General features: G+C 36.5%; 1 protein-coding gene and 1 long non-coding RNA gene across 2 annotated transcripts in view; both read right to left on the minus strand.

Moving 5' to 3' along the window:
* LOC125271224 (B-cell receptor CD22-like) overlaps nt 1–25,487 on the minus strand; it is a 1,156,500-nt gene that overhangs the window by 1,044,579 nt on the left and 86,434 nt on the right. The gene's annotated exons all lie outside the window — the stretch shown is intronic.
* On the minus strand, nt 12,656–13,460 carry LOC125271324. Its single transcript, XR_007185563.1, has 3 exons — nt 13,078–13,460; nt 12,828–12,908; nt 12,656–12,677 (listed from the first exon to the last, which is right to left on the minus strand). It is a non-coding gene; the product is annotated as an uncharacterized LOC125271324 (long non-coding RNA).

Consider the following 25,487-nt stretch of genomic DNA (forward strand, 5'->3'; position numbering starts at 1 on the left):
CTTAAGAAAGAAAGAAAGAAAGAAAGAAAGAAAGAAAGAAAGAAAGAAAGAATAAATAAATAAATAAATAAATAAATAAATAAATCAATCAATCAATCAATCAATCAATCAATCAAATATAAAGTTAAGCTAAATAGACAGAGAAATAAATTATGTTTTAAGAATATAAACAAGAAAGAAAATACTATCAGTTTAGATAGAACCAAGATTTGGGAAATGGAAACATGGCTTTATCTTAAGGATGGGAAGATAAAATAAGACCGAATAACAGAGTGACAGATGTACAAAACCAGTTATGAGAGTCACTGGTAAACAGAACCTCACTAAAGGATGTGCTTAGATGCCAAAGTAATAATAGTAAAGAGAAAAGAGACTGTAAGTAATCAGGTGATAGCTTAAATCATTTGGTTTGATACGAGATATTGTAGTTAACCAACAATTACAGATATAGAAAAACGCTTCAATTCTATTATTTGAATAGAGAAACGGTAATGCATAACAAGGTGAAATAGAGCCCTCCATCTAAGTAAAGGAAACCAATCGTTGATTGGAAAAGTCACTATAGCTGCCATTGGAGGCTCCGGTTCCCATAGAAACAGGAAGCTAATGAATGGGATTGCATATGTGCATTAGCTGATTTAGTTTAGAAAATAAGCCTTTTAACTATATTTAAGCATGGGAAACAACACTTATGTGACAATTCATGTCAAAATTAGTTGCTAATTTGAAATATGATATTAATCATGTAGTAGAGTAATTAAGAGTTCTGTGAGCAGATTTTGAGATTTCAGGATCCCCCATTCAAATAGACAGGACTTAAATGTTTGAACTAGCAATTACAAATATGGACGACAAACAAACAGATGAATCTTTAAAGGGATTTTGATTTAACAATTTATGATGCAGTTACAATGACAATTGAAGAATAAATAATAATAAAAGACCTAAGAAAATATTAGGCAATATAAGTATGTAGATTAGAATATACAAAACAACATAGAAGAAATTATTAGGGTGAAGATCTTGAGTACTGCAATAAATATAAAGCATCAAAAAACCAGACTGTTCTTTAAAGGCTGAGTTTTTTGGAATCTGCAGTTTAGCAGAAAAAAAGATGTGTACGAAGGGAGTGAAATAGTCGTCTGAGCAGGATTTATAGGTTAGTCCTTCACACAGGTGAATAGGTGCTCTGAAAGCTCATAAAACAACATGCTTTTAATAATATAGACACAGAACAAGATAAACTTGGCAAAACAAGTCTAGTGAGAGATGTAAAAGATAAGGAGACTTAAGTATTTAACTTCAAAAGAGTTTGGATGAACAAAGCTACTAAATAAAGATAAGCAGCTACAAATACAGAATGATAATATTTAAATTAATCGATTGACAAGCATAAGTGACAAGTCAGATGAGTTTATACAATGAGGGGTATAACGCTGTTGTGTTGTATATGCCTAGAAAAATGAATGTATAAATCAATTGTAATGCACAATGTGAAGGAATATGTATGCCTACATTTCCATTTTGTTTTATTAAGACTGCAGAGTAATACTGCATGCATGTAATACAGATACATGTTGTCTGATTGGAAATTAGAAAAAGATTATGGAAACTATTTTTTTTTATTTGAAAGAACATTTTAAGAGTAACTTTGTAAAACTTGCAGAAAAGAATATCTGCACAAAGAGCAGCAAATAAGCATCTGATAACAGAAATAAGTGTAACAAATATGGAACTTTTAAATATAAAAAAGGTGTTTTAAAACTAAGATTAAAAGGAATAAAGTAAGCCCTTGAAACATCACCTCTTGGTTAAAGCACAGTGAAATGCGCGGCCCATGGAAAGGTATAAATACCAAGAAACCATGATTCCCATGACTGACATCTGTAGATTGTCTAGTCACTGGAAGGGGCCGTATCTTTCTATGTGAAGATCCCAAGAAGGTATTTGATTTAATAAGGAAACCTTATAAGGTACAAGATAATACATTTGTAATGGCAACAGAGCAAAGTACAAACATTTGAGACTCTGGCAAAATTATGCATTAGAAAATGAATTGATTAATCAAACACAGACGACCCTGGGTGGACTAAATGAATGTATATTAAATAAAGCTTATAACAAAAACAGGACAGATTAAATCAGATCGGATATCAGATTAAAGTAGTATAATACAAGAGGGAGAGAAACATGCAATAATTAAAAGTAAACAAACAAATGTAGAACAAAGTTGCATGAAGGGGGGTGTTGATATGAGCCACACCCTGCTTCATTAGGAAATGCAACTTTTCTAGGCTACTTGTACCTCTTCTGCTTATAAAGAATAATAATGACAACACAACTGAAACTTAAAAGGAAAAAAACATTTATTGAAATAAGTGATTTATAAAGAATAATAATAACAACACAACTGTGATTTTAAGATAAACAGAAGTTAGCTGTTTATGAGGTACAGCTATCATAAAGAGATACCTTGGAGGAAGAAACATGTTCAATGACATGTTTGTGTGTAAACAAGTGAAAAGAAGTTAGCTGTTTATGAAGTACAGCTGTTATGATAACTTGCATATATAGATATATAGATAACTTGTTTATGGGTAAACAGTGAAACAAAATGTTTGATAGCTGTTCATGTAAACAAAAAAGATTGATATCTGTTCATGTAAACAAAAAGGTTGATAACTGTTCATGTAAACAAAAAAGATTGATATCTGTACATGTAAACAAAAAGGTTGATAACTGTTCATGTAAACAGAAAGATTGATAACTGTTCATGTAAACAGAAAGATTGATAACTGTTCATGTAAATGAAAAGATGTGATCACATCAAAAGAATGTAGAAAGAAAAAAAGCCCAATAGCATATATATTAACCACTGAAGAATGACAGACAACTGGTATTGTAACGTCTTTATTAAAGCATATATTAACCATTAAAGAATGACAGACAACTGGTATTGTAACATCGTTATTAAGGCATGTATTAACTACTAAAGAATGACAGACAACTGGTATTGTAATGCCTTTATTAAAGCATGTATTAATCACTTATGAAAGAATACAAAACAACTGGAAATGCATTTGTTAGTAACATGTTAGTAGATTAGAAAGGAAATAACATGTATTAGAAAGAAAGGCAGTCTTACCGTTGAAGGATGTCTTGATAAGAAGAGCAGGACGCAGCAGAGGAAAAGAGTCCAGAACAAAGAGGAGAGGCCTCTATATATAGACTCAGATAAGGGGAATTCCCAAAAAGATAACATCAAGTGGTCAGATAGTCTATAAAAGGCTGGACCATGAAGAGAACAGGAGGGGCTGCTTCACACCTGAGGCTGCACCTCCGACACCAGAACCAGCTGATGATGCCTCCATCGCTGATATTGCCTTGACTGAAGAACTTTTCAATACTTATACTTTATTTGATTACTTGTATAGAATGTTAGTAGAATATATGTAATGTTAGTAGTATTAGTGTAATAAATAAATGAACTTATAACTTTATAACTAAACTCGGCCTCATGTGGCATTAATTTAAGTCGTTGAGCCTGAACAGACCACGGAGAAGTCTTCTGTCTGATTGTATTTTTTAAAATGCTTATAATTTAGGTCAGATTTCAGACTTTCTTACCTAACCTGAGAATAATAAAAATAAGGTAAAGGTGCTTAGAGACGCATCGCAAAACACTAATTTTAACTTTTACATAAAATTAATGAGTACCTTTAGTGTTTTCAATGATGTGCATCCTATACATATCTGTTCACAGCTCAAAAAATGTGTTCTGGGGTTTCATGACCCTTTAATGCACACTAAACCCACACTAGCTTGAATACCGCTTCAGAGCGGTATTCGAGGCTAAGCGTATCCCATCATGCATTATGTTCGGGAACTCATATGCCCCAAAATTGCGAGATGTCAAGGTAAACTGTAAGTTAAATTAACTATATATTACATATTATTTGGTAGTAAAATATAAAGTGTTGCACATTTTATTGATGCAAAGATGAGTAGGCTGTGTGTTTTTTTACATAATTTGACTGATTTTTATCACTTAAAGAAGCACCATCATTTTAAAATTGTGTCTTCTATTAATTACATAGCGACTGAACAGATGTGTATTCTAAAATGCAAAGTATTGAAAATAATAATTAAAAAAAAGCAGAAGCTGTAAACGCTTGCATTTTTTTGCAACACTATAAGTGTGTCCCATCGAGTAATCAAAAGCTCTACACACACTTGCAGTCTTCACACCTACTTGAACACTTGAGCCAAATACAGGAAATATGTCATGTAAGCAGACAAGTGGTCAAGTGCAAAGACCGCAAGTGTGGGTATTTGGACAGGGCAAAACTTTGACAAATTATAACCTACATGCTGTTTATGCCAAACAAAAAAAGTGTGTGGGGGAGTGGATAGTGATCTTGAGTGGCATGCTGTTGCCCTGGGTTCGAATCTTGATCAGGACAGTGTAAATGCAGTAAAAACACCTTTTACAAACCCATTGCAAATGCTTTATTGAAAATAAAATATACTAAATGCAATTAACTAATCATATAAGAATATTGAATATCAAGTGTCTGTAAAATATTCATTTTTTTAATCAATTTTCTGGGCTTGTTTTCTTTGTTCCATGGCTGGCTTAGCTGAACAGGCCAATAAGAGACTATTATAGACCTATAATTAAAAAAGAATAATAGTAGCTAACTAATATTATTCTTTTTAATTATAGGTGTACTAATGTATAACTTAAAACATCTACATGTATAAAACTATAGACACGATTCATGGGTTCACAGAGATCTTTGCCCCCAGTGGTGAACCATTGAAATTTCAAAATGTTTCGAAACAGTTATGATGTAACGAAGCCTTGTTTACTGAAATCGCGTGTCTTTGGCAGTTTAAAACATGCTCCAAAGCACTGATTCGAAACTAAAGTTTGGTAAAGGTTTCAAAGCTTCATGAAGCAGTGTTTGAGGTTTGTGTACATTTTTGTACAGTTTTGTACAGTAATTCCATCTGAATGATTTGGTAACACTTCAGTCATTACTAGTGGGTTGCCATGATCTTTTCTTTAGAATGAATTATACATTATGCATTATTCACATTAATTATGAACCTGTATATAGCAGTTCTTAGTAGTTCTCTGGGAGGAATGAAAAAAACAGTAGTTACTGATTAGCTAATAGTGAACTACGACCTTCAAAAAGAGACAAACCAAAAGAGAAATAAGCACTAGTTCTTTGCTTAATGCACACAGAAATCATTAAAATCTCACATAAATCCCCCACACTTAAGATATTTGACAGAACGTTTATAAAATTAAGCTCTTACCCGTTTCATCAACACCCGTGACCAGAGACAGCACTACAAATGATCAGGATGAAACCAGTATTGATGTTTTCACACTGAATGACACGTGATTAACACATTATATTTTAATTTGAGCTTTTGACACCTCAACTATAGTGCTGATAAAACAGAAGAAGAGTTTTAGCTGATGACATTAGACTAAAGGCATACAATTTAAACTGAGAGAAACTTTAAATCAGTCCATAAAGATGCTCATGTAATAATGTTTTCAAACTTGGTAATATCTATTTTCAATCATACAGACAGTGATGACAAGGAATCTGTTCTTGAGAGACAGAGTAATTAATAGCTTGAAATAACTATTTGCATATTCAGCCCAACTATCCTGGAATGGGAACTGATGGAGGCGGGATTGTAAAACACTGGAAGGTATTGCAGTAGCAGTGATGTAAAAAACATATTTCATCACCAGCATCTCCAACTGTGCATTCTGATAAACCTCCAATTCACTGATTGATTAATAGCAATAGAAGTTAAACAAAGAAGCTTTTTAATCGCCAGTGGCTTTGTTCTCGAATGCATAATATGTTTTTAAACAGGGTCACAAACACAGTTTCCTCTTTAGCACAGTAAGTGAGAAAACCAAACGCATGAACTTTTGACAGCAGCATCACAGTGTGATCACGTGACCTTCATAAGTGATGGAGAGACACTGAGGGACGTCACACCCATGAGGAAGAGGAAATCAGTCCTGTCAGAGTAAAGTTTGAGGCCTTTTATCACATGCCCAATATGGCGGCTCTAGTAATGGAAGCCCCGACTTCTAAATAAAAGTTACAATTTGAACCTGAAATAAATGTTGTTTTAACACTATTTAAGCATCAGAAACAACTGTGAAAAGTGAGCATTGAAATGATCCATGGATGAGTCAACTAAGACTACTAGCATTGAGAACACTAATTTATTGAATGAAAGATTAATTTAAAATGTTCAATGTTAAAAGTGTATTTACTAGAACATTTGTATTCCTACACTGACATAAAGAGGTTTACAGTGACACAAACAACAACAATCTAATTGATAAACTATTAGCATTAACTGTAAGCCTTTATAATCAAACAAGTCAAGCAACAATATATTTTCATGACAATGTTGTTTGCTGGCCAAGTCTTTGACTTAAATTTGATTTTCCTCAATCTTCTCAAAATACTCCAGTAAATCTTCATCAGACACTCCTGTCAATCATCCAGGCTCCACCCACACAGTCACACGAGGACTGTAAAATGCCATCATACAGCATATTCCTGTTAGTCTGAGACAAAAATGAGACACAAATGAGACCCATTTACAAAGATTTACAAAGATAACCATTTTGAAATGTTTAAAGGCACATATCATAGTCTGCAGTGATGTCGAGAGAAGAAAGACAGAGTGGGACATTTAATAGCACAAGATTAATCTCTATTGACTCTCAATGAGAAGAGCTGGACACTTACAGTAACATTCTCATAAACTGTAACATTCTCATACAGAGGGATGTTCATTTTAGGAGCGTTGGTTGAACAGCCTTAATGGAAGAGAGATAGAAGAAAACATGAGAACCAGGAGAAAAAAGAAAACAAAACTAGTTACTGAAACAGTACATGTGTGAATCCTTCAGTGTCACATGACTCAGTCTGATGGTGCAGTTCTGCTGTTCATCTCCCAGATACTGAAGCCTCTGACTGTATTCAGTGTCCTCAGACAGATCTGGAGGCTCTTTTCCCTCTTGTAATGAGCCTTTGGTCCAGAACACTTTCATGATCTGATGTCCAGTAGGGTATGTATAAGTGCAGCTCATTATCACTGATGAGTCTGCAGTGCTGGAGGATGTTGAAAAGCAGAAATAAATCCGACTTACCCAAAATCATGAGCAGAAAGATCAGAGGAAGAGGAGGAGCCATTCTGACTGACATCACAATCAATATACAGACACTTATTTTAGCTTCTGTGAAGGTGAATCTCATGAAATTCATCAAGGTTATTTTCATGACAGTAAAATCTCAATGGTTTTATGCAAATATATTGTATACTTTTTTTCATTTGATTCTCAGGTAAAACATGACTTGAACATTTTTGGAGCGATTCACCCATAATTTATTATTTCCCATATAAAATATAGGTCATATTTAAATAAACAACAGCTTTTTTTTTTTCTCTATGAAAATGCAATTTAATAAGTACAGTGAACAAATTAAAAGAAATCTTACCGTTTTTCAGTGATGAAACAATACAGTGAGAACAGGAAGATTTCTCTTTAAGACAAACTCTTTATCTTCCTCTTTTCAAGTACATTTTACCCTCACTTGCTGCTTCAAAACCAGCTTTAATTAAAACTATTAAAAAAAAAAACTTTTTGTATGATAAGAAAATAGATCATCATAAAATGGACAAAACAAATAAAGCAGCATCCTTCAGAGCGTGAGAATTAGCCAAACGAAGAAAGAAAGAGGAAGTGAACAGAGACAAGAACATGCAAAGTTTTTCAAACATTTTCAAAGCGTTTCTTTAAGATGTTTGTGATTTCACAAATGTTTGTGAACTTTTATTTATTCACAGTTTCTGTTGAGTGAACAAATGCAGCCTTGATCCTTTTTAAATTAATTTAATGAATTTGACTGTATAAGATCGTACTTACTAAAACCCTTAGTCTCACTTCCTCTTTTGTGTGTTGATAAGTGTCACGTTCACCAGCTGGAGTGCCCATGAGTTCCTCCAGAGGGCACTCCTTATGACTTTGTTCTTCCCATTATGAACTACATTCCCCACAATCCTGTGCCTGGACTCATTATGGTTTATTTTCTCCCAACTGTTGATCATTTACTGGTTTTAGTTTGCCTATTTAAGCTCTTGTGTTTTAGTTGTGGGTCATGAGTTGTATTTATTGTATTTATTTCTCATGGATGTCTTGTTCCTTCCTTTGTGGTCTTTGGATTATGTTTCTATTTCTTTTTGTGGACTATTTGCCAGTTTCCAGGTTTAGAGTGTCTTTATTTTTTGTCTTTTGTTATTAAAGTGTGTGTGTGCATTTGACGAGGTGTGTCTTATAATATTTTTTTTGAGGGGGGGGGGGGGGGGGTGTCTGATCCACTCAGTTCCCTCATGCTATTTCATGATCTCAGTTGGACAAATATAGATCTGGCATTGCAACTGAGTGGCTCTGTTTTTACTGTGGAAGTCGCTTCCTCAGTATCCTCCATCTCAAAGTCTTGTCCCAAGATGCCCGCCATTCCAGAGCCTCGTCCCGTCATGGCCGCCACGCCTGAGCCCTCAGCCAAGATGTGTGTGGGCTGCATATACATTGGCTCCAGTCCCTGAGCCCGCTCCAGCCCATGAATCCATTCCAGAGTCCGCTCCAGCCCATGAATCCATTCCAGAGAATCCATTCCAGAGTCCGCTCCAGCCCATGAATCCATTCCAGAGCCCGCTCCAGCCCATGAATCCATTTCAGAGCCCGCTCCAGCCCATGAATCCATTCCAGAGCCCGCTCCAGCCCATGAATCCATTCCAGAGCCCGCTTCAGCCCATGACTCCATTCCAGAGCCCTCTCCAGCCCATGAATCCATTCCAGAGCCCGCTCCAGCCCATGAATCCATTCCAGAGCCCGCTTCAGCCCATGACTCCATTCCAGAGCCCTCTCCAGCCCATGAATCCATTCCAGAGCCCTCTCCAGCCCATGACTCCATTCCAGAGCCCGCTCCAGCCCATGAATCCATTCCAGAGCTCTCTGCAGCCCTTGAGTCGCTTGAGCGACCAGTAGTTACATGGGAAGGGAATGTCTGTTGCTCTGCTCCACCCATTATCCCAGTCTGGCTTTCAGCCTGTTTCAGTAGGTCACTTATGAAGTAACTTCAGTTGGAATTGTATTTGTTGTCAAATAAGGAATACAAACTAACTTCATGTTGAAACGTAAGTTGCTGTTAAGGACTTTTTTTTATTGAAAAGTTGTTGTTCCAAACAACACTAAGATTGCTAGTGTAATATTGTGAAGTATTTATAATCATATTAATAATCTGACTAGATCGTTTGTTTTTCTCTATCAATCTATAAATGCAATGCTCTTTAATCTCTTATGCTGCTATTCTAGCCTGGTCTCATTGTTAATATGTAGGTATAAATATGTAGCTTTCAAAGTCAAAAAACATACATTTTTGAAGCCTACGTTTAGAAAGGTGCTGGAATGTACAATATTGATGTATTTATAGCACTAAAATATAAAAATACTAACTTTTTTTACAGCGAAAAAACGTATAATATTTACGAATCTTTCATGTCATAAAGATATATGCATAGTTTTATCGTTTTGCAGATAAATTTAAGATCCATAAACCCCCTGCCGAACATAAACATACCCATTTCATACAGAATGTTAAAAGAATAAAACATAATGGACAGAAATGAGGAGGAAAATGACAATTTTAGTAAAAATATAACATTAAAACGATATTTTGAGCTGCTAATCCTACACATACCCCTAAACCTACCCATAACAATTTCTTAAAACTATGTACTGTTATAAATAAAAGAATAACAAACAAACTTTCAAATTTAAATCATAACGACCATGATCTTTGACTGTGACGGTCGCTGCTGAGAATGAAGATGAAGATCGCTGGATAAAGGGCTAAATTTGGATCTGTTCCTTACAATCATATGGATTGTAAAGATTTGGAGAATAGCGAACAAATAAAATTGATGTGATTTGTGAGTTTATGTTGTGTTTTGGTGTATCTTATGGTTGTATTGTCAGTTGCTTCATTGGAGAGAACGCCTTCTGTGTCACACAACAAATAAACTAAATATTACAAAATGGTTAAACAATTACAGAAATTTCAAAGTGTTTCAAAGTGTAGTCTTGTTTAACATTATGTAATCCTCCGAAATGAGTTTGCAGCACAAGTCACAAACAGAAATGTTATTTCATATTAAGTAGATGAGTAAACTGCATTCAATAAATTTGACTAAAAACATGTATTGATATGACAATTGAATACAACAGAATTAAAACATTAATGCCATGATTTTAATATTAATGGGAATGCATACACATTCACACTTGGATATGTAAATTAAGTACGTTTTATTGCTGTTCATACATAATTATTTTTAATTAAATTATTTTTATTTTTTAAAGTTTTAGCGCTATATTGTATGTTTTTGTGTGTATGAAAATGTAAGTAAATGTACTTGTGGTAGAACCACACTTTACATAAAAATACATATTCTCATGAGATCACGTTGGTTATTCTAATGTACTGAATGACAGAAAAGTGTGGATTGTACAACGAGAGCATGATTGTTGAATAAACATTATGGACCTCTAATACCAAATCAATATAATGCAGAGCAGAGTTGAGCACCGGTACCGGGGACCAAGAATGACACAAACACGAGAAGTGCTGTTCACTCAAAGTCAAAGTTTATTGAGCTCGCTGTAACTCATATATAGCAGGGCATTAGGTCAACTGAAAACAAAGGAAAGCTAAATTCATGTATGGTCTCATCATCCATATCACAGAAGCATTAAGGCATCAATAACTGCTTATAGGCTTGAAAAGAACAGTGTGGCTCTTATAGGAAATGACAAGATACTCATTAAAGGGTTAGTTCACCCAAAAATGAAAATTATGTCATTAATGACTCACCCTAATGTCGTTCCAAACCTGTAAGACCTCCGTTCATCTTCAGAACACAGTTTAAGATGTTTTAGATTTAGTCCGAGAGCTTTCTGTCCCTCCGTTGAAAATGTATATACGGTAGACTGTCCATGTCCAGAAAGGTAATAAAAACATCATCAAAGTAATACATTTTGGTACAAAAATAACAAAAACTATGACTTTATTCAGCATTGTATTCTCTTCCGGTTCTGTTGACAATCCGCGTTCACGACTCCGCAGTGACCCCTGCTGACGTAATGTCATCTCATCTGCTGAACGTTCCACATGTTCCAGCTGTGGCATTACTGGGCTCTCAAGTGTCAGCGCCTAAAATGTATCTGGCCGCGCCGCTCTCTCTGTGGAACCGGGCAGGAATCAAGCGCGTCTCCCCTGGAGTTCTTAGTCGAGCCTGCCACTTATCAGCCAATCAAAAAAAGAAAGAAGCTACACAATAGCCAATCAGAAAATAGCACTGAACAACCAATGAAAAAAAGCATATCCTGGAATTTATAATGCTCGGAGCTCCACTTTGAGCATGGAGTCATGATCTCCTGTCATGATCCAGTCATGATCTCCTGTTTTAATGTTACAACTAATTCACAACTTTTAGACATGTTTGCGAAGGTTGTTTTGTTTACAGCTTGCGTCTCCCTCAGACTGTAAACGAAGCTCGAGCGCACCAGATAACACGTCAGCAGCGTCACTGCGGAGTCGTGAACGCGGATTGACAACAGACCCGGAAGAGAATACAATGCTGAATAAAGTCGTAGTTTTTGTTATTTTTGGACCAAAATGTATTTTTGATGCTTCAAAAACTTCTAACTAACCCACTGATGTCACATGGACTACTTTGATGATGTTTTTATTACCTTTCTGGACATGGACAGTCTACCGTACATACATTTTCAATGGAGGGACAGAAAGCTCTCGGACTAAATCTAAAATATTTTAAACTGTGTTCCGAAGATGAACGGAGGTCTTACAGGTTTGGAACGACATGAGGGTGAGTCATTAATGACATAATTTTCATTTTTGGGTGAACTAACCTTTTAAAGGTGATCTCTTTTAAGACTACAACAAATTAAAAACAGCAAAAGAAGAACTTAAAAAACAGAATAAGAGATCAAGGACAAATGAAGCAAAATATATTCTTCCTAACAATTTTTTTTTTCTGCCTTTTATTTGAAACATGAACAATACTGATACTTAAGGTTAAAAACATTAATAATCTAAATGAAGTAAGCTTTATACGTGATACAAAGCATAAAGAAAAACACACTTCGGTGATTACACACTTTTACATCAATTCATTAACCATTTACCATTTTTGCCCATCCATCTATAAAATGATCCCAAATGACTTAAGTCACATGTCATCACGGCACTCCTGTCAATCATTCAGGGCTCCGCCCACAAAGACATGCATAAAGGCTGTAATATATTTGTGTGTTCAAAACATTACAGCCTCTTGTTGTTATGCTGATTAAGAAAGAAAGAAAGAAAGAAAGAAAGAAAGAAAAAGAAAGAAGTTTAAATAAAAGTTTCAAGAACATTCATGATGAAAGAGTAATAGGTTGGGATTTTTTTCTCAGTCTTGTAGGTATTCTTACTTACTGGAAGATTTTCATACACAGACGAGTTTAGTTCGGGTTTAAAATCATCAAGCTGATCAGCCTTTATGAATGAAGAGACAAAGTAAAAACAGGACTGTGTTATTTAAATTTCCATATACTTAAAAGACATTTGATATTTTCACACTGACATTGAGGAGCGTTTAATTCTGTTTGAGTAAAAGTGTAGGAAATCCTCAGTTAAAACATTTACCGTTACATTCCCATACACAGGATTACTCAATTCAACATCACAAGCTTTGTGTCTGTCATGATGAGGTCTGGAATCAACCATCTGTGCCAAAGAAAGAAAGAAACCGAATAGAGAGAAAATAATATATATATAAACAACAATATAAACAACTCATTAAATAAAGTCACAGCTACATTTAAACTTTCACTTTTAGTTACAAATTAATTTACCTGATCAGTAAATTATTGATAAAAAAATAAATTGTTCTCACCTGAGACTCCTGTGTGTCATTTCTCTTTTTCATCCTCCTGATTCTCCTTTAAAGACAATGATTTGACACAATTACAACCAATCTGAACTTATGTGATGTTTAATACACAATTATGATTTTGAACCAATGAGGTTTCTCTAGGACGTGACACTGCCGTTCTGAATGTGATGAAATCTGGTGTATCTTCAGGATTTACTGCAGTAAAGATGTGAGCTTCAGACTTCCTCGTTCAATAACTAACTGAGTAGCTGTCAGTGTGGAAAGAGAGGATGAGAAATTGGAAATTGTGCCTTGGCTCACGTTCATCATGACGTCTCACTGAATTCACAACCTTCTGACTCAGTCACTCATTCACACACACTACATAGTACCACAGACACATATCTTACCAAACCAGCATCATGATGATCACTGCAGCTCCACAAACCACTCCAATGGATATGTATAATATCACCAGATGTCCTACAAAAGAGTAAAACATCTGAACAGATTCATTTTCTTCACTTTAGAAAGAGTAAAGTAAGTATATGAGCTGCTCTACCTTTAACAGTCACAGTTACAGCGTCTGATCTCTGAGATCCATGTTGATTGTGAGCCTGACAGTAGAAGCGTCCACTCTGTAGTGCACTGAAACTCTGTCCAGATCCAACAGCTGAGCTTTCATTCTCCTTAAACCAGCTGAAGTTCAGAGCAGGAGGGTTTGAATCACTGCTGCAGATCAGAGTCACTGAATCTCCTGACACTATTTCATCAGATCCATTTATCAACACTGAGACGTTCCTGGGTGGGTCTAAAAAAAGACAAAAATGAAATCTTTGATTAATCACAATCACCACTTTTTAAAAGAACAAATGAATCTGTACTCACACATGACATTGAGCTGAACAGCAGGAGAGATGTGATTGTGTCCGTGTACAGCACAGCTATATCTGCCTGCATCCTCTCTTCTGACTGACTGCAGCAGGAGTTCATTGTTTCTGTCTCTTCTCTCAGTTAATGGCTGTGAGTTTCTGTACCAGATGAATGTTGCTCTGTCAGTCAGAGTGCAGCTGCTTTTACATGTCAGACGGACTGAATCTCCCTCTGTCACTCTCTCAGGAGACTCCACCTGAAGATCTGAACACAACACACACATTATATCTAGTGCTGCTGTCATACACTGATTATTATTCAACATAATGCACAGTAGAAGAGAGAAACCTCATGAAAGTCACCTGTGACAGTAAGAGTCACTCCTGGATCACCAATCCATTTGTCTTTATCAGTGAAGAATCTGAAATAGTATTCGTGTGAATCATTCAGTGTCACATGACTCAGTCTCATGATGCAGTTCTGCTGTTTATCTCCCAGATACTGAAGCCTCTGACTGTATTCTGTGTCATTAGACAGATCTGGATACTCTCCATTAACTTTTTCCTGTGTTTTAGTCCAGAAGACTTTCATGATCTGATGTCCAGTAGGGTATGTATAAGTGCAGTTCATTATCACTGATGAGTCCTTTAGTGCACAGATGTGTGAAGGACTGTAACTCACACCCCAATCAGCACTAGAAACCCCTGAAACACAGAATTCATCCTTTTATTCAGCATATGCATAAAAATGCAATCCAGTTTCTCTTGAGTGTTTTTGAAGTGTTGCATTGACTCACCGTGAATCATGAGCAGAAAGATCAGAGGAAGAGGAGGAGCCATTCTGACTGACGTCACCATATCAACACCTACAATAAATGTATAGTGGCTTATTTTTTAATGTTAAAATAATGACATAACACTATATGTGTCAGACTATTCTTCCCTTATGGAATGAAAACATATTTCCATATATGCATGATTTATGATGCAAGTATACTGAAAAATAAATTAAATAATATATTGCATTAATTTAATGTGTTATATATGTTCATATATTGAAAAATATATTTACAATATATTTAAACTGTAAAATGTAATTAGTTGTGTGTACTTAGAAAAAGCATTGCCTTAAATTTCTCAAAGATGTTTTACTAAAAGTTGTAAAATGTCATATTGGGGCAATGATATAGACTGCGCATTTATTTCTACTTATTAAAATGAAACTTGAAGGGATAGTTCACCCAAAAATAAAAATTTGATGTTTATCTGCTTACTCCCAATGTACTCAATCTCTGCTGATGAAGTATACATGTGAGAGATCACTTCCAGCATCAGAGCACGTTTTCAAACCTCACCAACCGGATGCACAAGGCAGTTAGATATAGGCTGCGTTTACACTTGCCGATTAATATGCGATCACCGTGATCTGATCAAGCAGATCAGATCATTAGCTAATCAGGACACAGCGCATTTATATTTGATCACATTAAAGGTGCTACAGAGGATGTTTTCGTCGACTGAGAAACCAAAGTCTGTTAGTGAGTTTTTGAAATAGGTGCATGTGTAAGAACAACCCCCCTCCTTCACAGCTCATTTCGAGGGAACGCCTCCCAAAACTCATGCACGAGTATTGGAACACGAGTGTTTGTTTACCAGTGGCATTCGCTGTGTCGTGTTAGTGGATTCATTATGTCGGACTCACCGCAGGTAACTCATAATCTGCAGTTGTTACACCTGACAAAAACATTGCATTCGGCACCTGTGGAAAGTTACTGGAGCGCGCACGTCTCTCACAAGGAACGTAATGGCAGTGACTGACAAGCCAGAGGGCCAATCCTTTACGCGATGATCGCGTAAACGATTGGCTGATGTTTTTAAGGCCCTACCTCGTGCACATATGATGTATATTAATATTATTCCTTTCAGTGCACCTAATAAATAGTCTTTTATCAGTTAGTAAAGACAGTTTCAAGTAATATTGCAAAAATGTATAAACCAAAACATCCTCTGTAGCACCTTTAAGTGGCCTCTGTATCTGGATAACTGATCAGATTTCTGTTTCCCGCACAATATTTAAAGTAGGCGCGTTTGAAAGGCAGACGTTTCATAGCGTAAAACAACTTTCACTTTAGCCTCTATCAATGCAGTGCACACAGCACAGATTTTTTTTTTATTTATTCCACAAAAGTACAATCGATCACAAATAGAGAGCTTAATCTACCAATTTAAATTTCCCAACATTAATCTTGCATGCATGGTGAAAAAAAATATTTCAATGGATTTCGTGATTGAAAGGAGCGTGCAAGCATTTGTATTGTTTGTGTAATATGTAACGGCAGAATCCGAACACTTTCTATTAAAGAAATAAAAGAACGCACATCACATTAAAGAGCATTATTAGAACTAAACAAGTGTGGGCTATACGACACCAGATAAGAGTAAAGATGAGACAAATTAAACAATGTTGCTTTCAATCACTACTTTACTTTCCGATGCAATCTCCAGTCTTTGATCAAATTATTATTATTATTATTTTTTTTTAATGAAAAAATACTTCCAGAGTAACTGGGTTGATCATGTTAAACAAGTCACATCATCCAGGTTTAAAGGTATTAAGTTAAGCTTGTAATATTGGAAATAAACTGAAACAATAAAAACATACGCAATCACCTCGTTTAGATAATGTAGCACAAATGAAAAATGACACACAATGTATCATCTAAGTCTAAATAAACTGTTTTAAAGATAGACGTTTATTGTAAAGTTCAAAGAAGTTTAATTTCTTGTCAAAACTGTGGCAGTATAGGCAAGTGCTAAGGGCGCAATCTCGCTAGGGGGGCGCCAAAGAGGCCGGATGCGTGGACAGGGGCGGATCTACCGGGGTGACACGGGGTGGCATCTGCCACCCTAAGAAGAAGCTTTGCCACCCCAAAATTATCACAGAATAAAATATGTAAGTAGTGTTTGAAGTACTGCTTTTCAGGAGCGGCGCTTCAATATGATGTCTAAAAAAATTGCTTAACACAAAGTAATGGCAAGAAAACACGTCTTTCAATAAACTGTGCATGATGGTTGCACGCAGCGCGCCCAGTGTGCTTCATTAACAAATGACTCTTATGAATCGGTTCTTTGAGAGTCAAAAACACAGCGCAGCCAAGTTCACTTACGATTTTTTTCCCATATTTGTACGTGAATCGGAAATTACTGCTTCCCGGCTAACTCAGAAGTCCTGTGAGAAATGTAGTCCCATCCGAATATGTCAGATTAATTTTCATAATTTTTTGACGAGTTGATTCAGCGACCGCCCGCAACACTTTCATCATGGATAAAGGTATTTTTGCCATCCGACGAACCAATAACATGAAATCAATACGGAGATCCCGATCACAGAAACTAATAGCAGAGTTTGGGTAAGAATCTAAACGTATTTTAGCTTTTCTCGATTGCTAACACATTATAAGTGATTCAGTTGGCCCAGTTTCCCAAACCATTCGTTCAAAGACACATTTCTCAAAACGTTTAACAATGACAACATTAGGTAGCAAAACTGATGACACACCAGTAAAAAAATCTAAGAGAGAGCTGAATGAATAATTTACAGGGGTTTTAAACTTACACAGTACCAGTAGGCTACTTTAGATGAGGGAAATGTCACGTTGTTCACCCTCAATGTTGTGATTGTTAACTTTCTTTGTAGCCATTTGTTATATGTATTTTTTTGCAGCGCTGAGAAATGATTGCCTAGGGATATAGTCTTGTGTCAGAAGACCAATACACTGCTATAGTACTGTATATACTGTATACTGTAATGAAATTTAGCCAAATGTGCAGAGGATGCTGAATTTACTTTTACTGCAATTGACAGTCTATTGTATTTTGGTGCATATCAAGTTCATACTTATTTTTCTCATGCTTTTCATCTACTGCAAGATCAATTTATAATAGTAAAATGAAAAAGAGGTATTTTTGTTACCGTGTTATATGAATTGATCTCACTAGTGTTCACTGGGCAGTGCAGTAGTCTGTGTATTTGTTATGTTTTGTGTGTCATCTGATGCCAAAGTTTGATTTTGTCAGACAAGAATAAGTTTTTGACTAGAACATTTTATTTTGACCTGGATGTTTGAGGTTTGTACAAGTTGGTGTATAGTTTTGATATTGTGTTTAGCTGTGAGAAAATGTTGAATTGTTTCATGAATTGTGCATTAGCAATCAAGAAAAACAATATGACTGAAAAGTTTGAAAGACAAATTTATGTTGGCTTGTCATAAACCCAACCTAAAGTCTTGTTTAAAAAATGTAAAAACTTTGGTCAGTTAGTCCAGAATATAGATGTCCTGGGTGATTGCCAAAGTGTTGCTAGGTGGTTGCTTGGAGATTCTGGGTGGTTGCTAGGCACTTGCTATGCAGTTGCTGGGGTGTTGCTAGAGTATGTAGTTGATGGGGTGTTCTGGGTGAACACACACAGACATTCCCACCTCTGTTAATAACAGAAACTCAACAATTGTTTTGTTGCTCTTTAACTTGCACTAAAATGTGATTTATACCATTGAAGTAACCTGTGTAATATTAATAAAACTGCTCATCTCCTTTAGTGATACAAGCTCAGACTCATTTAGAAGTATTTCATATAGTGTATTTACTTGGTGCCATGATGGAAAGTTTGTTATTTATTAATTTCATACAGTATTATAGATACTTTCTGGTAATGCAATGTTTGTGAACACAATTGTGTATGTAAGGCTATAAATCTCCAAAACCTATGCATGAGCGCTTGCTTTGGTGTTGCCACCCCTCATAGACCTCATGCCACCCCTTTGCCACCCTATAAATAATTTTGTAGATTCGCCCCTTTGGATAAATCACAATATAAGGGGGCGCCAAAAAAAATCTTGCCTAGGGCGCCAAAGAGGCTAGGGTCGGCACTGGCTGCGTCCGAAAACTGGAAAATGCTGCCTTTTGAGGACACATTTCAAGGTAGGAAGGCATCAAGGCACATCCGAATTCAATGTTACCTTCACTTCCTGTTTCCTGGGATACCTTCATCTGATTGATTTTTGAAGGAAGCATAGATGTATCTTTAGCTGCCTTTGATATCCCACAATCCGAGGCAGCAAGACAGCTAACTAGGGTTTTGGACGCAGCCACTGTATCAGAGCTTGATTCGTTTTACCATAACCATGTGATCGGTGATGTCTGAAGCTTCGTTTTCGCACACAACCACGTGACCGCTTCGTATTCTGATTCATATAACATAAACCCTTGCTAGATGTGAAGTGTCATTTGCTTTTTAGCAAAAGAATATGTCATTATACGAATAAATATTTACATTTGCAGTTTTGTGCATGTTCAGTTTGTATTTATTCCCAGTTCATACTTAGCCTATTTATTTTGATAATATATGCCCAAGCTTGCCTATTTCCCCCCAAAAAATGTATTCACAGACTCATTTATTCAAATTGTATGAGTAAAATGACATGTGAAAGACTTTATGTATAATAATAATTTACATTGTTCTATACGCTTTTCATAGCACAGACTGATTTATTACATGAAACAGTCCGAAAATAGCTCGGTCGTCTGGGACGCAAATGCAGTTTTTTCCACCTTTTGACCACAAGATGTCGTTAGTGTGCACCGTGTTGAAAAGCTTCGAGTAATGAACCTTTTTACGATACACTTTGAGGGGAAAGCCTCGGTGCTTCACAAAGCTTCATAGTGGTATATTATTTTCATTTTTGGGTGAACTAGCCCTTTAACTAAAAAAAAAAAAAAAGTAGTTAATTGACATTACTGCAATAGATTACTGCTTTTTAAATAAAGCAAAATGCAGAATGTCACCATCAGTGTCTCTTGATCTTCTCCTGGACTGAAGCACAGGCTCTACTCTTCAGCACAATGGTGACTCACAAAACTCAGTAAGAACTTCTGTAGATGTCCGACAGAAATAAAATCAAACTGGTTAGTAATAAGTGAAGCTGGTAATGCTGTTTTTGTCATTCAACCCTCCTCTGCTGAGATTTTGAGAGATCTGTTAGTGTTTAATGTTCTGTTGGGATTTAAAGGGTTTCTGAAAATTGAGCACTTTCCATTTCAAGATTGAACAGAACAAATCAAAAGAGAAATAAGCTCTAGTTCTTTGCTTAATACACACAGAAATCAATAAAATACTTTATTTATCCAAGAGCATGTCAGCAACAGTCACTTTTTTGTATCTTCAGGATTTACTGCAGTAAAGATGTGAGCTTCAGACTTCCTCATTCAATAACTAACTGAGTAGCTGTCAGTGTGGAAAGAGAGGATGAGAAATTGGAAATGTTGCTTTGGCTCACTTTCATCATGACGTCTCGCTGAATTCACAACCTTCTGACTCAGTCACTCATTCACACACACTACATAGTACCACAGACACATATCTTACCAAACCAGCATCATGATGATCACTGCAGCTCCACAAACCACTCCAATGGATATGTATAATATCACCAGATGTCCTACAAAAGAGTAAAACATCTGAACAGATTCATTTGCTTCACTTTAGAAAGAGTAATGTAAGTATATGAGCTGCTCTACCTTTAACAGTCACAGTTACAGCGTCTGATCTCTGAGATCCATGTTGATTGTGAGCCTGACAGTAGAAGCGTCCACTCTGTAGTGCACTGAAACTCTGTCCAGATCCAACAGCTGAGCTTTCATTCTCCTTAAACCAGCTGAAGTTCAGAGCAGGAGGGTTTGAATCACTGCTGCAGATCAGAGTCACTGAATCTCCTGACACTATTTCACCAGATCCATTTATCAACACTGAGACGTTCCTGGGTGGGTCTAAAAAAAGACAAAAATGAAATCTTTGATTAATCACAATCACCACTTTTTAAAAGAACAAATGAATCTGTACTCACACGTGACATTGATCTGAACAGCAGGAGAGATGTGATTGTGTCTGTGTACAGCACAGCTATATCTGCCTGCATCCTCTCTTCTGACTGACTGCAGCAGGAGTTCATTGTTTCTGTCTCTTCTCTCAGTTAATGGCTGTGAGTTTCTGTACCAGATGAATGTTGCTCTGTCAGTCAGAGCGCAGCTGCTTTTACATGTCAGACGGACTGAATCTCCCTCTGTCACTCTCTCAGGAGACTCCACCTGAAGATCTGAACACAACACACACATTATATCTAGTGCTGCTGTCATACACTGATTATTATTCAACATAATGCACAGAAGAAGAGAGAAACCTCATGAAAGTCACCTGTGACAGAAAGAGTAACATTAAGAGTCACTCCTGGTTTACCAATCCATTTGTCTTTATCAGTGATGAATCTGAAATAGTATTCGTGTGAATCGTTCAGTGTCACATGACTCAGTCTGATGATGCAGTTCTGCTGTTTATCTCCCAGATACTGAAGCCTCTGACTGTATTCTGTGTCATTAGACAGATCTGGATGCTCTCCATTAACTTTTTTCAGTGTTTTAGTCCAGAACACTCTCATGATCTGATGTCCAGTAGGGTATGTATAAGTGCAGTTCATTATCACTGATGAGTTCTTTAGTGCACAGATGTGTGAAGGACTGTAACTCACACCCCAACCAGCACTAGAAACCCCTGAAACACAGAATTCATCCTTTTATGCAGCATATGCATAAAAATGCAATCCAGTTTCTCTTGAGTGTTTCTGAAGTGTTGCATTGACTCACCGTGAATCATGAATACAAAGATCAGAGGAAGAGGAGGAGCCATTCTGACTGACGTCACCATATCAACACCTACAATAAATGTATAGTGGCTTATTTTTTAATGTTAAAATAATGACATAACACTATATGTGTCAGACTATTCTTCCCTTATGGAATGAAAACATATTTCCATATATTCATGATTTATGATGCAAGTATACTGAAAAATAAATTAAATAATATATTGCATTAATTTAATGTGTTATATATGTTCATATATTGAAAAATATATTTACAACATATTTAAACTGTAAAATGTAATTAGTTGTGTGTACTTAGAAAAAGCATTGCCTTAAATTTCTCAAAGATGTTTTACTAAAAGTTGTAAAATGTCATATTGGGGCAATGATATAGACTGCACATTTATTTCTACTTATTAAACTGAAACTTGAAGGAATAGTTCACCCAAAAATGAAAATGTTATGTTTATCTGCTTACTCCCAATGGACTCAATCTCTGCTGATACTTCAGGGCTGCGTTGTGGTCGTGTCAAGGAGCAAGTCCTCGATCTCACCTGGATACGGCCCGGATCCGGTTGACTACACTAAACCTCGGGATAAACAGAGAGACTAATATTAGTGTAGATGCCATTCTTCTTCTGATGAAACGAGTACATCTGGTGTAATAGGAAGTGTTCCCGGTTCTGGCTCACCATCATTTGTGTTCAGTAGAACAAGCGTGAAGTATACACGTGAGAGATCACTGCCAGCATCAGAGCGCGTTTTCAAACCTCACCAACCGGATGCACAAGGCAGTTAGATATAGGCTGCGTTTACACTTGCGATTAATATGCGATCACCGTGATCTGATCAAGCAGATCAGATCATTAGCTAATCAGGACACAGCGCATTTATATTTGATCACATTAAAGGTACTACAGAGGATGTTTTCGACGACTGAGAAACCAAAGACTGTTAGTGAGTTTTTGAAATGAGTGCATGCGTAAGAACAATCCCCCTCCTTCACAGCTCATTTCGAGGGAACGCCTCCTCGTGCACGAGTATTGGAACACGAATCGTTTACTTCCCATTTAATCACATTAGCAACATGCTAACGAAACATTTAGAAAGAAAATTTACAAATATCACTAAAAATATCATGATATCATGGATCATGTCAGTTATTATTGCTCCATCTGCCATTTTTCGCTATTGTCCTTGCTTGCTTACCTAGTCTGATGATTCAACTGTGCACAGATCCAGACGTTAATACTGGCTGCCCTTGTGTAATGCCTCAATCATGGGCTGGCATATGCAAATATTGGGGGCGTACACCCCGACTGTTACGTAACAGTCGGTGTTATGTTGAGATTCGCCTGTTCTTCGGAGGTCTTTTAAACAAATGAGATTTATATAAGAAGGAGGAAACAATGGAGTTTGAGACTCACTGTATGTCATTTCCATGTACTGAACTCTTGTTATTCAACTATGTCGAGGTAAATTAAATTTTTAATTCTAGGGCACCTTTAACATTCTAAAATGACAAAATGCAGAACATTTTACATCCAGTAGAGGGTATATGATGTAGCATAATGACTGTGGGCTATCCAAGTTTCAGTTTCAGTTTATTGATTTATAAAGCACTACTAAAACAACAGAGCGTTGACCAAAGTGCTGTACAATGAAGAAATTCTACATAAAAAAGACATAACACCAAACAAACCTCAAAAACAGTACACACAAAAGCCAATGCCTCAGCACACTGCAGACTTGAAAGCTAAACTAAAAAGATGAGCCTTCAGATGTCTTTTAAAAATGTTTAGAGTGGAAGATACTCTAATATGAGATGGTAAACTATTCCATCTCTTTGGTGCTGCCACTGCGAAGGCCCGATCACCCCTCCGCTTGTATCTTGTCCTCTGAATAATTAAAACAGAGTCCTCGAAGGCTTATGCACCTGTAAAGTCTCTGACAAGTAAGAGGGAGCTAATCCATTCAGGCACTTATATACAAAAACCAGGAGCTTAAAATCAATCCTGTACTGGACAGGCAACCAACCCAGAGAAGATAAAATAGGAGAAATATGGTTCCATTTGCGTGTCCTCGTCAAGAGCCTGGCAGCAGCATTTTGGACTAATTGCAACCGGTTTAATGCCTTTTGACAAACACCTACATACAGAGAGTTGCAGTAGTCAAGCCATGTAAACACAAAAGCATGGATCACCTTCTCACAGTCATTAAAAGAAAGAAAAGGTTTAACCTTTGCCAAAAGACGTAAATGAAAAAAACTTGTTTTAACAACTGAATTTATCTGTTTATCGAATTTTAGGGAACTGTCAAACAGTACCCCTAAATTTTTAACCACAGGTTTACAAAAAGGGGTCAGCTCACCTAAAATTTGACAGTTCAGGAAGAGCAGGACCACCGAACCAAACAATCTCCTTTTTTCTCTCATTGAAGTTTAAAAAATTTGCCGACATCCAGGCTTTAACCTCCTTTAAACAGTTCACTAGGGAATCCAGAGCATTTTCGTTACTTTTCCTCAGGGGCAAGTAAATTTGCGTGTCATCCGCATAAAAATGAAAGGAAATTCCATACTTGCGAAAAATTGTCCCTAGAGATAAAATATATAAAGAAAATAAAATAGGGGCAAGAATGGATCCTTGGGGGACACCGCAAGTCAACGGGGCAGAAGATGAAAACACCTGGCCTATATTAACAGAGAAACTTCTATTCGATAAGAAAGACCTAAACCACTTAAGAGCAGTACCCTGAATACCCGCCACTTCCTCAAGGCGTGAAACGAGGATCCCATGATCGATCGTATCGAAAGCTGCAGTAAGATCTAAAAGCAGAAGAACCACAGAATGACCAGAATCACTTAACAATAAAATATCATTAAGCACTTTTAGCAATGCAGACTCTGTACTGTGGTGGGCTTTAAAACCGGACTGAAAAACCTCAAACACAGCATTTTGGTCCAAAAAACTCTGCAATTGGCTAAGAACAATTTTCTCTAAGACCTTAGATAAAAACAGAAGTTTTGATATTGGTCTAAAATTAGATAAATCAGAGCAATCCAAATTTGGCTTTTTAACAAGAGGTTGCACTACAGCATGTTTCAATGGCAACGGGACCATGCCAGAAATCAGACTACCATTAACAATAGACAAAATACTAGGGCCAATAATGGCAAAGACCTTTTTAAATAGCCATGACGGGATACTATCTAAAGGACAATTGGAGGGTTTCATCCGGCCTACAATCTCAGTCAATGTCACAATAGATACTGGCTCGAAGTGAGAAAAGGTAGCAGAGCACAGAATAGGAGCCAAAAGGCCCCTATTACAATTGCCAATCTCATATCTAATTGCCATGATCTTATCTACAAAAAAGTTAAAAAAATTCTCACAAGTCTCAGCAGACTCGTCAATAAAAACTCTGTCATTTGGACTGATCACAGATTTTATAGTACTGAATAAAACTCTCGGTTTATGATAGTTGCTAGCAATTAGATCTGTTAGCTACTAGCAAGCTACTAACAATATAGCTTATAATTGATGGCTCAAGACAATGCAAGAAAGGATGACCCTGGTTGTAAGCCTAAACTTGACATAAACTGTAAACTGTCCCTAAAATCTGATTGGTTGATTGGAATGTTGATCCAGGATCATGCTGCACTGCGCCCTGATCTTCCTCTTTCTTGTCAGTGAAAATTGAGCACTTTCCATTTCAAGATTGAACAGAACAAACCAAAAGAGAAATAAGCTCTAGTTATTTGCTTAATACACACATAAATCAATAAAATACTGTATTCATCCAAGAAAATGACAGCAAAAGTCACTTTTGCACTACATGAGTTAACTGTTTGTCTTTCCCCGCCCCATTT

This window comes from Megalobrama amblycephala, linkage group LG7, assembly GCF_018812025.1.
Source record: "Megalobrama amblycephala isolate DHTTF-2021 linkage group LG7, ASM1881202v1, whole genome shotgun sequence".
Classification (NCBI taxonomy): domain Eukaryota; kingdom Metazoa; phylum Chordata; class Actinopteri; order Cypriniformes; family Xenocyprididae; genus Megalobrama; species Megalobrama amblycephala.